General features: G+C 47.2%; 1 long non-coding RNA gene across 1 annotated transcript; it reads right to left on the bottom strand.

Moving 5' to 3' along the window:
- Positions 1 to 4,266: 4,266 nt before the first annotated feature.
- Positions 4,267 to 5,978, bottom strand: LOC144992000 (uncharacterized). The gene is made up of 3 exons (XR_013655704.1): positions 5,890 to 5,978; positions 5,760 to 5,802; positions 4,267 to 5,489 (listed from the first exon to the last, which is right to left on the bottom strand). It is a non-coding gene; the product is annotated as an uncharacterized LOC144992000 (long non-coding RNA).
- Positions 5,979 to 6,215: the final 237 nt, after the last annotated feature.

Here is a 6,215-nt window from a genome sequence, read left to right as displayed (position 1 = left end):
TAGGGGAGAGTCCCTGGCAGGCTTAATCTTGCTAACGTGCAGCTTTCTGGACCCTCCCTTCAAAGGAACATTGGCTGAGGAGAGCCATACTCTGTCCCCCACCTTGTACTCCGGGGCTGCGGACCTCCGACGATTGGCTACAGCCGTGAACCGCTCCTGGTTCTGCAGCAGCTTCAGCCTGTACCTGCTCCAGGTGCGACGACAGCGTCTCAAAAAGGCAGCGGGACCAGAAGAGGCAGCCAATTGTTCCTGGTGGGGAAACAAAGGAGGTTGATAACCATAGGCAGCTTGGAATGGGGAGTATCCGGAAGTGTTGATTAGGGAGTTGTGGGAATACTCAGCCCATGGGAGCTGAGACGACCAGGTTCTGGGGTTCTTGTTGCACAAGGCTCGAAGTGTTGTCTCCAAATCCTGGTTGTACCGCTCTACCTGGCCGTTAGTCTGAGGATGGAAACCAGAACTCAGACTGACCTTGATCCCGAGGAGGCAGCAAAACTCCCTCCAGAAGGCAGCAACGAATTGAGGCCCACGATCTGAGGTGATGTTCTGAGGAAGACCGTGCAGGCGGAACAAATGCTGGGAAACTAGTACCGCTAGTTCCTTTGCTGATGGGAGTTTCCTCAGAGGTATGGCATGCACTAGTTTGGAGAAACGGTCAATGAGGGTGAGTATGACTGTTTTACCTCTGGAGTTGGGTAGACCGGTGACAAAGTCCATGGCTACGTGGGACCAAGGTCTAGACGGCACAGGTAGAGGGTGGAGTAAACCAGCAGGCGGGGTCCTTGGGATCTTGACACTGGCACAAACAGGACAAGCCGCCACAAAAGCCCTAATGTCGGAGGACATAGAGGGCCACCAAAAACGTTGGGCCACAAGAAAGCCGGTCCTGGTCACTCCGGGATGACAAGCCAGTCTGGAGGAGTGCCCCCACTTTAGGACCAAGGTGCGCAGAGAAGGAGGAACAAACAGGCATCCGTCTGGACAGCCAGCTGGTACAGTGGCGGGGTCAGAAACAGCCGCCTTAACCCTCCGCTCCAGAGACCAGCGTGTGGTTCCCAACACCAGGTGGGAAGGGATGATGGTGGTGGGAACAGCAGGAGACCCAGACTCCTCCTCCTGCTGGAACTGGCGTGAGAGAGCGTCCGGCTTGAGGTTCCTGCTGCCAGGACGGTAGGACAGACAGAAATTGAACCTGTCAAAGAAGAGGGCCCACCTCGCTTGGCGAGGGTTAAGACGCTTGGCCGTCCTGATATACTCCAAGTTCTTATGATCAGTCCAGACCAAGAACGGCTGCGCAGCCCCCTCCAACCAATGACGCCACTCCTCCAAAGCCAGTTTTACTGCCAGGAGTTCTCTGTTCCCTATGTCGTAGTTTCTCTCCGCAGGAGTGAGCTTGCGGGAGAAATACGCGCAGGGATGAACCTTATTATCGGACGCTCTCTGCGATAACACAGCCCCCACCCCAGACTCAGATGCATCCACCTCTACGATGAATTGCTTAGAGGGATCAGGCTGAGTCAGAATAGGGGCTGTAGAGAAACGTCGCTTCAGCTCGGTGAACGTCTTGTCGGCCCCCTCATCCCAGACAAAACGTACCTTAGCCGATGTGAGCTTATGGAGGGGTGCAGCAACGCCACTGAAGCCTCGGATGAAGCGTCTATAAAAGTTGGCGAACCCGAGAAAGCGCTGGAGCTGTTTCCGTCCAGAAGGAACAGGCCACTCCAGAACGGCTTTGACCTTGGCGCTGTCCATCTGGACGCCTCCGGGAGAAACCACATGACCAAGGAAGCGAGTCTGCTTGGTGTAGAACTCGCACTTCTCTGCTTTACAGTAAAGCTGGTTCTCTAGTAGGCGCTGGAGGACGGTTCTGACGTGCTGCACATGGGTGTCGAGATCTGGAGAGAAGATCAGGATGTCATCAAGATAAACAAAGACAAACTTGTTTATCATGTCTTTCAGGACATCATTAATCAAACACTGGAAGACCGCTGGAGCATTAGTGAGGCCGAAGGGCATAACCAGGTACTCAAAATGTCCGCTCGGAGTGTTGAAGGCAGTCTTCCACTCATCCCCCTCTCGTATGCGAACCAGATGATATGCACTCCTGAGATCCAATCTAGAAAAAACTGAAGCCCCGCTCAAAAGGTCAAACGCTGTCTGTAACAGAGGAAGGGGATAAGTATTGCGCACCGTAATATTGTTCAAACCCCTGTAATCGATGCAGGGACGCAGTCCTCCATCACGCTTTCCCACAAAGAAGAACCCAGCCCCGGCGGGAGAGGAGGAAGGTCTGATGATCCCGGCCTGTAGACTCTCCTGCAGGTAATTGTCCATAGCCTCCCGCTCAGGTGGAGACAGGGGGTAAATATGGCCTTTAGGCGGTTGGGTTCCGGGCAAAAGGTCAATGGCACAATCATAAGGGCGGTGGGGGGGAAGGGATTTAGCTCTAAACTTACAGAAAACAGTGCATAAATCATGGTAAACAGGGGGAACATTGTTGAGATCCGGCGGGTCAGGAGACCGCTGTGCTGTAACAGGACTACGAAATGCAGCAGAAGAAAGACAGTTGAGTAAACAAAAGGGACTCCATGACAAAACCCGTCCGGTAGACCAGTCAATATGAGGGGTATGTCTGCATAACCACGGAAAACCCAAAATCACTTGTGGCTTCAGAGACTCCACAACATAGAAACTCATCCGTTCAGTGTGGTTTCCGGACACAGACACAGAAATGTTAACAGTACGACATGACACCTTATGGATAACAGACCCATTTATGGCATGAATGACTAACACAGGTGATAAAGGCTCAACAGGGATTTTAAGTTTGTTCACCACCTCCTGAGAGATTAAGTCACCATCGGAGCCAGAGTCAATTAGAGTCTCAAACTCCTCCTGAGCTCCTGCATGGGTCACCAAGACCTTGGTAGAGGGCCGTGAGGGAGAAGAAAAAGAAGAATTGCGGCTCACCAGTTCCCTCACTGCTGATGAACCCTGGAGTTTACCGGGCAGTCGCGCACAGAGTGTCCAGACTGTCCACAGTATAAGCAAAGACCTCCTCTCAAGCGGCGCCTTCGTTCTGCAGGAGTGAGACGGCCGGCTCCCAGCTGCATGGGCTCCGCAGGAGGAAGAAAACCCCGTCGTGGAGTGTCGGACTGGAGTGGTGGATCCTCCTCATGCAGCGGTGGGCGAAAACCTGTGTTGCCGTGACGCTCACGGCCCCGCTCCCGCATCCGGCGGTCAATACGCACTGAGAGGTCGATCAGTTCCTCCAGATCCTCTGGAATCTCCCTAGCCGCTAGCTCGTCCTTGAGTCCGTCGGAGAGACCCCGGAGAAAAACGTCCACCAATGCTTCATCCGGCCAGCGAGTGCTGGCAGCCAGGGTCCGGAACTCCACTGCATAGTCCGAGACGCTGCGAGCCCCTTGCTGGAGGCGGAGGAGTTCTGAGGCCGCAGCTCGATGAGGAGTAGAGGGATCGAAGACGGTGAGGAGTTGAGTGGAAAAAACACGGAAAGAGCGGCACATCTCAGCTCCGCGCTCCCACTCCGCTAACCCCCACCGTTTGGCCCGGCCCGTCAGGTAACTTAGAGCAAAAGCCACCTTGCTCTGTTCAGACGGGAACTCGCTCGGGTTGAAATCGAAATGAAGGCGACAGGAGGTGATGAACGCCCGGCAGTCCTCAGGCGTGCCATCAAACGGCTCCGGATGACCCAGTCGGGTTTGGCGAGGTGGAGACGAGGGGACATGCTCCAGCTTGGAGAGACGCTCATGGAGCTGTTGCATGCCGGACATGTAACCACGCATCTCACGAGCCAGGACAGATAGCTCATCGCCGGTAGCAGAACTCCCCTCGGAGGAAGAACCTGGTAAGTCCCTTAAGTCAGACCTTCCTGCTGGGTTGGACATGGTCGGAGCGTAATGTTACGGTCAGGTAGAGGAGAAAACCCAGACGCAGGCAGGAACAACTCAAACCAGATGGAATTCCAAAAGAAGGGCTTTAATGCCAGAGGGAAACACAAGCTTGAAGGCCCAAGAACAGAATACGCTCCGACACTGAGCACAGAAACAAACACACCTTAAATAGGCAGACAGAAAATCAACAGAGATGCAGGACAGCTGAGCAGGAGTCAGGCCTACACATAACAGTTTTCTATTGCTTTTAGATGTGTCTAAGTAGCTTTTATATACTATATATATTTTTTAATTTATATATATATTTATACATATATGTAAATACATTATATTTATATATATAATATATATATAGATACATCATTTGTTGTTAAAGAAGAGAAACAGTCAGCCTCAAAAGCTCAAACTTTAATGAAAATGCATTGTTGCAGGGTTCTTACAAATAAAAAAATTATTACAAAGAATTTTTAAAAATAATTTCTAAACATTTAGAAGTTCTAGACCTCTTTGACATGTAATTTAAATTATTTAGAAAAACCCAACAATAAGTCAATAATATACAAATAATAATAAATCAATAGTGAATCAATACAAACAATAAATAATAACAATAAATAAATAATAAGTCAATAAATAATAATAAAAACAAGTCTATTAATAATAATAATAATAATAATAATAATAATAGTAATAATAATAATAAATCAATAGTAAGTCAATGCAAACAATAAATAATAACAATACATAAATAATAAGTAAATAAACAATTAAATTTAAGTCTATTAATAATATTAATAATAATAATAATAAAATAAATATTCAAAAGAAGTACAAAAGTAAACAATAGATTTATCCTAAAAAGAACAACAACAACAACAAAAACAATAGATTTATACTGATTCATGTTAGTGATCAATTTGTGTAACACAGATGGTATGGTGTCGGGTTTCAAGCAAACAGTCTGGCCTCTTATCAAAATGTGTTTCCACAAAATGTTCTGAACATATCCAGACTGTATTGCTAGTTGGTACCACAGTGATCCATCTGGGTTAGCTCTTTTTATTGCAAGGCCCACTTTTTCCCTAAGTCTGAATCCATTGGAAACCTGCAAGAAAAGTTCAGTCACTGAGTCAGAAATGTATAAATCTATATTACTATAATAGCCTAGTATGCTGTATACAGGTTCAGCAAAATAAAATGTACATTTATGTCGACAGCAAATTATCCGTACATCATGCAGCATGTTGATAACAGCCCTGCAGCATCATGCATGTCAACATGTGTTCTATTAATGAAGCCCCTGCAGCATAAAAAGAAAAAAATTATAGTACTTACCTGTGAAATGATATACCTTCCTCCTTCACGGACTCATTTCTCTGATTTTGGCAGTTGAAACCCAAACAATGAACTGGTATTATGCAAAAAATGTGTTCATATGCATTCACTGCAGTAGTAAGTTGACCTCACCAAGATGGCGGCGCTCTCCTCCCATGAGGAATCACGTGATGTCTCCTCTAGTGATATAACTCATTGGGTAAACTATCAGCTCCTTTCGAAACTGAAGTCACAGTGACTCTACAAGATGGAAAACACAGATCAAAGCATTTTATACAAAATGATACATACACATTCAAAGGTCTGAATATAACACACCCTGCATGTCTGCACACTAAAATAAATGCAGGACAAATTTATTCCTGTACTGAATGTCTACGTCTGCCAGTTCTATTTGGCGCCGGAGGTGGTTGCCATACATCTTTCTGATAGCTTTTGAGCTCTGTGAACACAATACAATTAGCGCAGCTGGAATTTGGCAGGATGTGGTGTCCTTGTATTAATACGCACTAAGGTGTCCAGGCTGGTTCTCCCACTGTATAGCATCTGGGTCCTGTAAAAGAAATTAGACTTTTTGATTTGGATGAGGACTCCTCACCATTGTAGAGTGAATAGTACTTTCACAGTCTTAACATGATACCTAATGCCTTCTGGAATCCAGAGTGATGGTCTCCTCCTCATCATCGTCTCCATCATGTGCTGTTGCTGCTGCACTGGGGCTTTCACCCTATCACATTTAATCGGATTCATATTGAAGCTAGTAGACAAGACATGCCAGGCCTACAGTATGCCTTTGATGGAGTACTCAGTGAATCAGCATAGTCTGGTGCTTGTGCTGGTGGCTCTAACAGGAACACAGTGCTGCCAGACACTGCAAGGCAATAGGTAAACCAAAGTCAGACAGTCCAAATTGATTCAATATGAATGTGGTTGTATTCCATGTAAAGATGGAAGAACATACCTTGA

The sequence above is a fragment of the Oryzias latipes genome, chromosome 4 (assembly GCF_053564925.1).
Source record: "Oryzias latipes strain Hd-rR chromosome 4, Olatipes_Hd-rR_3.1".
Classification (NCBI taxonomy): Eukaryota; Metazoa; Chordata; class Actinopteri; order Beloniformes; family Adrianichthyidae; genus Oryzias; species Oryzias latipes.
The sequence above is the reverse complement of the archived record's forward strand: the minus strand, read 5'-3'. Positions and strand labels throughout refer to the sequence as shown.